This window comes from Delphinus delphis, chromosome 2 (assembly GCF_949987515.2).
Source record: "Delphinus delphis chromosome 2, mDelDel1.2, whole genome shotgun sequence".
Taxonomy (NCBI): domain Eukaryota; kingdom Metazoa; phylum Chordata; class Mammalia; order Artiodactyla; family Delphinidae; genus Delphinus; species Delphinus delphis.
This window is the reverse complement of record NC_082684.1, coordinates 36,682,095-36,692,194: the sequence shown is the minus strand read 5'-3', so window position 1 is coordinate 36,692,194 and position 10,100 is coordinate 36,682,095. Positions and strand designations below refer to the sequence as shown.

Sequence of the window (10,100 nt, the reverse complement as noted above, 5' to 3'; positions counted from 1 at the left end):
GCGGCCTACGCTCGTGTCGGAGCCGGCGCCCGCGCGCACATCTGCTGCCCTGCTGGAAGTCTCCGGGTCCCGCTGTAGCCCGCAACTCAGCCGGGCGGTGGATGCTGCGACTACGTTATCAACGGGCGCGGCGATAAGGGGGCAGGGAGAAGCCCTGGCACATGCCGGGGTCCCCGTAGGTGGCAGCGGCCAGCGCATGCGCGCCTTCTCCTAGAAGCCTGGAACGCTGAGGGGCGCGCGCCCCCATTCGCGCGCGCACGCTTGCGCTAGCCGAGGCTTCCCCGCCTGCGCTCGTTGTCAGAGCAGCTCCGGCGCGTGCGCGTGTTATCTCCGGCCGACCGGAGTAGCCGGTTTCCCTCCGCTCCAGGCCCCCGCCCGCCGCCGCCCCCTCCCAGCCCTCGGCCGCCCCGTCCCCTTCCTCTCCTTGCGGAATGGGGCCGGCGTTGCTCGGGGTCGCGCGCCCGGGACCCGGCTCACGCTCGGTCTCGCGCTGTCAGCGACTGCTTGGCTCGCGCCGCCTCGCGCTCTCCCTCAGTCAGTGGCGCCTAAGGCTCCGTTAAGCAGCGGCGGCGGCGGCGGCGGTTCCTGTTTCCGTTTCTTCCTCTCCTTCAGTAGGGAATAGCATCCTCCACCCAGCCACCCCTCCCACTACCCCAACGCGGGGCAGCTGCGGCTGAGGGCTGTAGCGGCGGCGGCGGCGACTGGGGAACTGCGGAGACCGCCTCTGCTCCCGCCTCGGGTAAGGGGGCGTTTGGGAGCCGGCCCCGCACGTCTTGGGGTCTGGGGCTGGGCAAGCGCGGGATCTCAGGAGGCTCTGGGGAGGTGCCTGACGGCCGTCGCTGCTCTTTTTCCCCAGGCAACCCCCCGGGCCTGTTGCTGCCACTGCTGCTGCTTATCCAGCGGCTCCGGGGAAAGTGGGGAGGGAGCCCCCGGGACCCTCTGGTGGGTGCCTTTGCGGTGCCCGGGGGGCGCGGGCAGGGGACTAGGGGCGCCTGCCGCCCCGGCAGGGGCGTGTAGCGGCGCGGCGGCTGCCCCCGGCGTCGCGCATCCTTGGTTAGGGAAGGGGCCGAAGCCGAGGAGAGGAGAAGGGATGGGGGCGGGGGTGGGAGGTGTCCCTCTTCTCTCCAATACACCTACCTACCTTTTCGCCAGCAACTCGCTCCATGTTGTTACAGACAGTGGGGAAGAGCATTCCTGTGCGTTAGGGGCTTTCGTGAGTGGTTCTCCGGCTGGAAATCGGGGAGTGGACCCGTGCAAAGATCCGCTCCCGGCGAGGGGCCAGTGCCAGGGCAGTGCACGGTGTGAGTGCCGCTGCACCCCCGTTTGATGTGGAAATGATGAGTTTGCGGCTTTAGAGTATCCAAACTTATTTGGGAAGGTTAAGTGAGTCCCTATTTATTAGTTAAAGGTTTGCCCTGCAAGAGTGAGTGGGCTGTCGTGTGCAGCACCTGTTTTTCACTCACAGTGGGGTTTGCAATCCTCAGCCCCGCAGAACGTCGGAGATGCAGTGTATTTCTTAAGTTAAATGGCAGTGTCGTGGTTAAAATTTATCCTTGGTGAGCTTTAGCGTTTTGCTGTATATTACTTTTGATTGAGGCCTTGGATAGAGGCAGGGAGAGGTGGTGTTTCTTCTTCCCATGTTTGAATTAATTTACAGTTGACTTAAGCCAACTAAAGAAAGTGGACCTGGGAAAGCCAGAACCTCCTAAAGAAACCACAAACCTCAAGGGAACGCAGACCAAATTTCAACAAAAGTTTTCTATCAGTTTACAATTAAACTCATCACAAGTAACTGATTGAACTTTGGCTTGGCTCTCTTTAGAAACTGCAGGCAAGGTTTAATTATAGTTTCTTTATCCCCTGTTATTCTTGGGGTTAAGTGCATATTTTTTTTTTTTGATTAAATTTTGTCTTTATGCATACTTCTTTTAAAGGGTGCATCATATAGGAAACATTTTAGGAGAGAAATTTGCAGCACTGTAGAGTTATACTGAAGTATAAGCTGTATTCTCTTTTCTTCAAAAATAACTTAAAATTAACCTGAAATCCTATGCCGTATAATAAGGCTGCATACATTGCTAGCCTTGTGAAATATATCATAAAGTGTATATAGAAAGTCTTAATTACTTGATTTATAACTACTACAATAGTAGGGATAGGGTGGGAATTAAAACATTTGAAATTGTGATTTTACAGCTTAATATGTAAAAATGTGGGGAGTTAGAAACGAATAGGATTTAAGGAACATAGAAGGATGGTTTGGAGGCATGAATTTTCTTTTCCTGCTTTATAAACTGAGAATTCTTGAATTGCTGAACAGCTGGAATGAAAGTTGCATAGATTGCAGAAACATGCAAAATGTGTCTTTGATCAAGTAGTGAGTTAACATGAAGAGTATGTTGTGGTTTATTAGGCTAGTGATCAAAATAATTTCCATAAAATATAGCATCATATAGATTGTACTTTAGGATGTTCTTAAATTGAAATAGTCACTTGAAGTTGTTTCCCTACAAGTCAGTTTTATTTGAGACATATGGAATTGAAAAAACAGTACCTCTGATTACATTCTGCAGCGTTTGGTTACAGATTTTAACTAGTTATTTTAAGGAATTGGAGTGTCTTTAAAAGTGGTGAATTTTGAAATTGCTAGTGGCTTGGAAAAACTTGTGTTTCTTACTTGTTTGTTTTTTTAAGTGCAGTTATATCAGTAGGTTGGTCTGGAGGGGGAGCTAGTGCCAAAGCAAAGCATGGCTTAGTATATGTTTGAACTTTTAAAACACCCCAAACTGGATTTTTATGACCAGAAGAAACATAAACTTAATTTTTAGTTAAAAGAATAAGGGAATATTTATATGGATGTATGTCTGTAGATCGTTATTTGTGGAGTATATATATATATATAGTATATTACAAATTAGTTAAAAATATCTTTCATGATCTGAAATAATGGGAAGTAAATGCGTAACGTTTATTGAATTTCTGATTTAAAATCTCTGAAAATATGTCCCTAAACTTAAGGGTGTATGGTAGTAGTTTCTTAACCTTCTTGTGCATTGCGTCAGAAAGGAAGGAGTATATGTTGACCCTTTGTGCATGTTGCATCTTCTTAAATTTTTTCTTTATAATATCTACAGTCCTAAAATTTCAAAAGAGCTTCAAGTAGAGTCTTATAAGAGCAAAGACATCAAGTGTGTAGTAAGCTAGGTATTTATCAAAAGTAGAGATACTTTTAATAAAGAAATGGGTCCCTCAGACATCTGGAGAGCAGGATCCCAAGGTCACTTCTTAACCTCTCTCTCCTGCAGTATAATGCAGTGAGTCCAGACGATCTGTGAAGTTGAACTTGTGCCTTTGAATATGAAGCAGTTATTTTTTGATCTATGGCACTTTATTTAGGTTTCTGAACCGTAATCAGTTAGGTTTTGATTTTACTTCTCACAGGTCACATATTCTTCAAATTCAAGGGTAGAATTGATAGTGTGTATATTAAAATCAATAGAATATTTAGTTTTCTGAGGGTAGTGGTTTGGTTGGTTGTCCTCCATTGCTCTTCATTGTGTAAATAGAATTTCAATGCTGCTAAAATAAAAAATAGATTCTTTGAAAAAAATTAAAATATCTGTAAGATACAGAATAGTAAGGTGTTTACTATATTTAAGGGGTTAATGCTGTAAATTAATCAGTTTTATAAGACATTCTAGAATATTTTTATATCTTTTTTCATTTCTTTAATGATTATTTTTGATTTACTATAAAGTGAATTTAGTAAATCTCTTGGTTTAATTAAATGGTGAACGCACCCATTTCATATTATAGCACATTTATAAAAGCAAAAGAAAGTGTTTTCATTTCATAATCATAAGAGTAAATATAAAAATAAACATGTAAATAAGTTTCTTTACTTAAAAATAAAACAAAACTAAGATTCTAAACAACTCTGAAACCAGAAGTATTGCTTTTATAGTAATTTTCTACTCTGCTTCAGTACTGGTCCTATTGGTACTTTTCAGATGAAACATCAACTTCCAGTCTTCTGCAGTCAACTGTAGTATAGTAGGTGTAGGATTTAGAGACTGCTACAAGATTTCCCTGTTTCTTCTCTTGATGATTCTCTGGCTTATATTTCTGTACCAAATAGTATATGGTTTTGCAGTTTGAATTGTTATTAAATTGTAGTTTGTTATAATGAGAAAAACATGTTTAAAAGTAAAAGATGTTTACAACTGATTTAAAAAAAAAACCCTTTTAAAATTCCGAACAGAAGAATGTTATATGGGGATGTGTATGCATTTAAGATATATATATGTATATATATGTGTATATATACATGTGTGTGTATGTGTGTGTGTGTATGTATATATATATATATATATATATATATATATATATATATAAAAACAGATCAGTCTCAAGTCTCAACCTTCCTTTCTCTCTACATTCTACTCTCCTGCCTACATCTCCCCTTCTCCAGCCATCCTCCGTCATCCCACAGTTTTCTCCTTGGAATAATTAGGAATTCAAACCAATAAAATGAATCATATCATTCACTTGGCATAGCTTTTTCTTCCTTGATTAAATGACTTTATATCAATCTGTACAATATTCTAAACATATAGCTTAGACTATACAATACTGTAGATTTTCCTATTAATGGAGGAAGAGCACATAAGGGCCCAAGGGGTTTATGCCATGTATTTCAATGTAAGAGTTATTCATACTCTTTACAGAAAGTAGAGCTATAGGGTTAACTTCATTTACTTTTTTAAAAAAATAGACTTTATTTGCTAAAACCCAATACCACACTGATTTACTACTTTTTAAAAATATCTTTTGTGATAGTTTTTGTGTGAGAAAATGACATGCAAAGGGGAAATGTGTTTTGAATTTTAAGTTTTTTAAAAAATTGACAAATTATATCAATATAAGGCTGGTACAGATGTAGTTCAAACTTGCCTTTGCTGTCGTTCTCTTTTGCACTGGTCTGTAATATAACCTCTTCATTAAAGCACTGGAATAAAACTTTGAAGATCACTACTGAAATGCTCCCTATATTTATTATATCTTAGAACTTGGGTTTTTTTTTTTAATTAAACTGATTCAAGGATAAACTGAGTAAACGTGACTTAACATTTATGTTAAGAAGATCAGACGTAGCATTTCTACTTGTCACAGTCTCTATGACTGGTTAGTGTAAATAAAGTTCACATTACAAAATAAAGTGTTGATACTAATCTTAGATTTAGATGTAAATGGGAAATTAAGGTCATGTTTATTTTACAATCTGAGTTATGAGAAGCATTACATTATATGAACTTTAAATGCTGTAACTTTCTGATTATAAATGAACAAAAGTAAAGTGAAAATGGGAGATTGTTATATTTGATTTACCTCAAATATACAACTAAAATGAACCTGTTTTGTGTCTGTAAAGATTCATTTAAGACTGTTAATGAACCATGAATGAGTTTTAAATTTATACTAATTTATGGCTGGTTATTTACATTTTATCCCTTAGATGAGATAAATGCCATTTAATATGCCATTAATACCTAGAGCCAGAGTAAATTTGCCTGTAGTAAAAAATGATATTTACAAACCGTCAAACTGTAAAGCATACTAACGTTCCATAATCTAGTTTCTAAAATCACTTGTATAATTTTTAAAATATAATTTGTTGTAATATCTTGATAAAGTAGTAAAGGTGGAAAAATATAGTTTGTAGCTTCGGGACAGTCAGTGAAGGGAGGGGGGTTGAGAGAGAGGGTGTACTGGTTGATGAGCCTGCCTTATTTGGAGTTAAGGGAGATTTCTTCAGTTTTTTCCTCTCCATCCACTTCCTTCTTCTCCCTGTTTGTTGTCTTTCCTCTCCCAACAGTGGTGGAAAATGTGGGAGTTTACCATCTTTGTAGGGTTTTTGTTTCCTTAGAGTTCATAGAACATTTCCTAGTACAACATTACCTTTTATGTTACAATAAGTTTATTATAATGATTTCATTTTCTTTTGCAGCAGTAGGCAAGAGACTTGAAGTTCAGTTGATGTGGGGTTCAATATTGTTTATTAAAAATGATTTTGTAACTCTGTATAAAAGGGGTATGGGAGATTTTGGTTCATTGTTAAGGGTCCTGTATCAGTCACATTATTGTTCTGCCTACTGTTAGTATATGGTAATCCCTTCTTCCAGTTTCTTGGAATGCAGTCTCATGCCTCCTCTGCTATTTCTGTCTTCATCTATGGAGTTTCTGAATACAAGGAATTGTTTTTAGAATATCTCTTCACCTTCTTCGTGTCCCTCATTGCAATAATATAATGTAAAAAAAAAAAAAAAAACTGCCCCAAACAATAAGAACCTGTGTCCATTGAAGAGAACCAGCTCTGAAACTAAAATGGACAGCAGTGTTCTCCATTCATGGCAGTAGTTTTAGCAGATTTAAGCCAGTTATTGTGGAAAGTTCATAAGGAGAAAGTGTATGTTTGATAATTAGGGCCCTAATCATTAGAGATCTGACTGATTCGATTTCTTTAACACATGGAATTGTACTTATACCTGAAAGAGATGTATTAACTAGAGATTGTTATTTTTTGTGTGTCTTGAGTTTTGTGAATAACTTCTTAATTCAGTCAGTTACCAAATGGCAAAAGATTGTAATTTTGAGAAAATCTGTTATTTAAAATTAGAGCTTAAGCCAGGCTAAATATTTTGTTTTCTTTTTATAAGTTTCAGATTTTTCTTCCTTATTTATTTATTGTATATGTGTGTGTGTGTGTGTATATATATATATATATTATTGGAGTAAAATTGCTTTACAATGTTGTGTTAGTTTCTGTTGTACAATGAAGTGAATCAGCTATTTGTATACCTATATCCCCTCCATCTTGAACCTCCTTCCCATCCCCCCCATCCCACCCATCTAGGTCATCACAGAGCACTGAGCCGAGCTCCCTGTGCTATACAAGCAGGTTCCCACTAGCTATCTGTTTTACACATGGTAGTGTATTTATGTCAAACCTAATTTCCCAATTCGTCCCACCCTCCCCTTGCCCACCCTGTGTCCACACGTCCGTTCTCTACATCTCTATTCCTGCCCTACAAATAGGTTCATCTGTACCATTTTTCTAGATTCCACGTATATGCGTTAATATATGATATTTGTTTTTCTCTTTCTGACTTACTTCACTCTGTATGACAGACTCTGTAAGTCCATACATATCTATAAAATGACCCAATTTCGTTTCTTTTTATGGCTGAATAATATTCCATTGTATATATATGTACCACATCTTCTTTATCCATTCATCTATCGTTGGACATTTAAGCTGTCTCCATGTCCCGGCTATTGTAAATAGTGCTGCAGTGAACACTGGGGTGCATGTGTTCTTTTTTTTTTTTTTTTTTTGTGGTACGTGGACCTCTCACTGTTGTGGCCTCTCCCGTTGTGGAGCACAGGCTCTGGACGTACAGGCTTAGCGGCCATGGCTTATGGGCCCAGCTGCTCCGCGGCATGTGGGATCCTCCCGGACCAGGGCATGAACCTGTGTCCCCTGCATCGGCAGGTGGACTCCCAACCACTGCACCACCAGGGAAGCCCCATGTGTCCTTTTGAATTATGGTTTTCTCAGGGTGTATACCAAGTAGTGGGATTGCTGGGTCATATGGTTATTCTATTTGTAGGTTTTTAAGGAACCTCCATACTGTTCTCCATAGTGGCTGTATCAATTTACAGTCCCACCAACAATGCAAAAGGGTTCCCTTTTCTCCACACCCTCTCCAGCATTTATTGTTTGTAGATTGTTTGATGATGGTGTGAGGTGATACCTCATTGTTGTTTTGATTTACATTTCTCTAATAATTAGTGAAGTTGAGCATCTTTTCGTATGCATCTTGGCCATCTGTATGTCTTCTTTGGAGAAATGTCTATTTAGGTCTTCCGCCCATTTTTTAATTGGGTTTTTTGTTTTTTTGATATTGAACTGCATGAGCTGTTTGTATATTTTGGAGACTAATCCTTTGTCCGTTGCTTCGTTTGCAAACATTTTCTCCCATTCTGAGGGTTGTCTTTTTGTCTTGCTTATGATTTCCTTTGCTGTGCAAAAGCTTTTAAGTTTCATTACGTCCCATTTGTTTAGTTTTGTTTTTACTTCCATTACTCTAGGAGGTGGGTCAAAAAAGATCTTGCAGTGGTTTATGTCAAAGAGTGTTTTTCCTCTAAGAGATTTATAGTGTCCAGTCTTACATTTAGGTCTTTAATCCATTTTGAGTTTATTTTTGTGTATGGTGTTAGGGAGTGTTCTAATTTCATTCTTTTACATGTAGCTGTCTAGTTTTCCCAGCACCACTTATTGAAGGGGCTGTCTTTTCTCCACTGTATGTTCTTGCCTCCTTTGTCATAAATTAGGTGACCACATGTGCGTGGATTTACCTCTGGGCTTTCTATCCTGTACCACTGATCTATATTTCTGTTTTTGTGCTAGCACCATAATGTGTTGATTACTGTAGCTTTGTAGTATAGTTTGAAGTCAGGGACCCTGATTCCTCCAGCTCCATTTTTCTTTCTCAAGAATGCTTTGGCTATTCAGGGTCTTTTGTGTTTCCATACAAATTGTAAAATTTTTTGTTCTAGATCTGTACAAACTGCCATTGGTAATTTGATGGGGATTGCATTGAACCTGTAGATTGCTTTGGGTAGTATAGTCTTTTTCACAATACTGATTCTTCCAGTCCAAGAACATGGTATATTTCTCCATCTGTTTATGTCATCTTTGATTTCTGATGAAACACATTTCATCAGTGTTTTATAGTTTTCTGAGTACAAGTCTTTTATCTCCTTAGGTAGATTTATTCCTAGGTATTTTATTCTTTTGTTGTGATGATAAATGGGATTGTTTCCTTAATTTCTCCTTCTGATTTTTCATTGTTAGTATATAGGAATGCCAGAGATTTCTGTGCATTAATTTTGTATCCTGCAACCTTAGGAAATTAATTGATTAATTCTGGTAGTTTTCTGGTGGCATCTTCAGGATTTTCTATGTATAGTATCATATCATCTGCAAACAGTGACAGTTTTACTTCTTCTTTCCAATTTGTATTCCTTTTATTTCTTTTTCTTCTCTGATTGCTGTCGCTAGGACTTGCAAAACTATGTTGAGTAAGAGTGGCGAGAGTGGACATCCTTGTCTTGTTCTTGATCTCAGAGGAAGTGCTTTCAGTTTTTCACCATTGAGTATAATGTTTCCTGTGGGTTTGTCATATACGGCCTTTATTATGTTGAGGTAGGTTCCCTCTCTGCCCATTTTCTGGAGAGTTTTTATCATAAATGTGTGTTGAATTTTGTCAAAAGCTTTTTCTGAGTCTATTGAGATGATCATATGGTTTTTATTCCTTAATTTGTTAATATGGTGTTTCACATTGATTGATTTGTGTATACTGATGAATCCGTGCATTCCTGGGATAAATCCCACTTGATCATGGTGTATGATCCTTTTAATATGTTGTCGGATTCTGTTTGCTAGTATTTTGTTCAGGATTTTTGCATCTACGTTCATGAGTGATATTTGTCTATAATTTTCTTTTTTTGTGATATCTTTTTCTGGTTTTGGTATCAGGGTGATGGTGGCTTCGTAGAACGAATTTTGCAGTGTTCCTCCCTCTGCACTTTTTCGGAAGAGTGAGGATAGGTGTTAGCTCTTCTCTAAATGTTTGATAGAATTCGCCTGTGAAGCCATTTGGTCCTGGACTTTTGTTTGTTGGAAGATTTTTAATTACAGTTTTAATTTCATTACTTGTGATAGGTCTGTTTATATTTTCTAATTCTTCCTGGTTCAGTCTTGGAAAATTGTACCTTTCCAAGAATTTGTCCATTTCTTTGTGGTTGTCCATTTTATTGGCATATAGTTGTTTGTAGTGGTCTCTTATAATCCTTTGTATTTCTGCGGTGTCACTTGTGATTTCTCCGTTTTCATGTCTATTTTATTGATTTGCGTCCTCTCCCTTTTTTTCTTGATGAGTGTGGCTAAATGTTTATCAGTTTTGTTTATCTTTTCAAAGAACCAACTTTTAGCTTTATTGATCTTTGCTATTGTTTTCTTCATTTCTATTTCATTT

The 10,100-nt window shown here is 38.8% G+C and overlaps 1 protein-coding gene across 1 annotated transcript in view; it reads left to right on the top strand.

Annotated features, from left to right (window-relative positions):
- Positions 1-702: 702 nt before the first annotated feature.
- FUT8 (fucosyltransferase 8) overlaps positions 703-10,100 on the top strand; it is a 314,456-nt gene continuing 305,058 nt past the window's right edge. The window contains exon 1 of the mRNA XM_060004386.1: positions 703-739. The gene's annotated coding sequence lies outside the window, so the exon portion shown is untranslated. The remainder of the gene's footprint in view (positions 740-10,100) is intronic.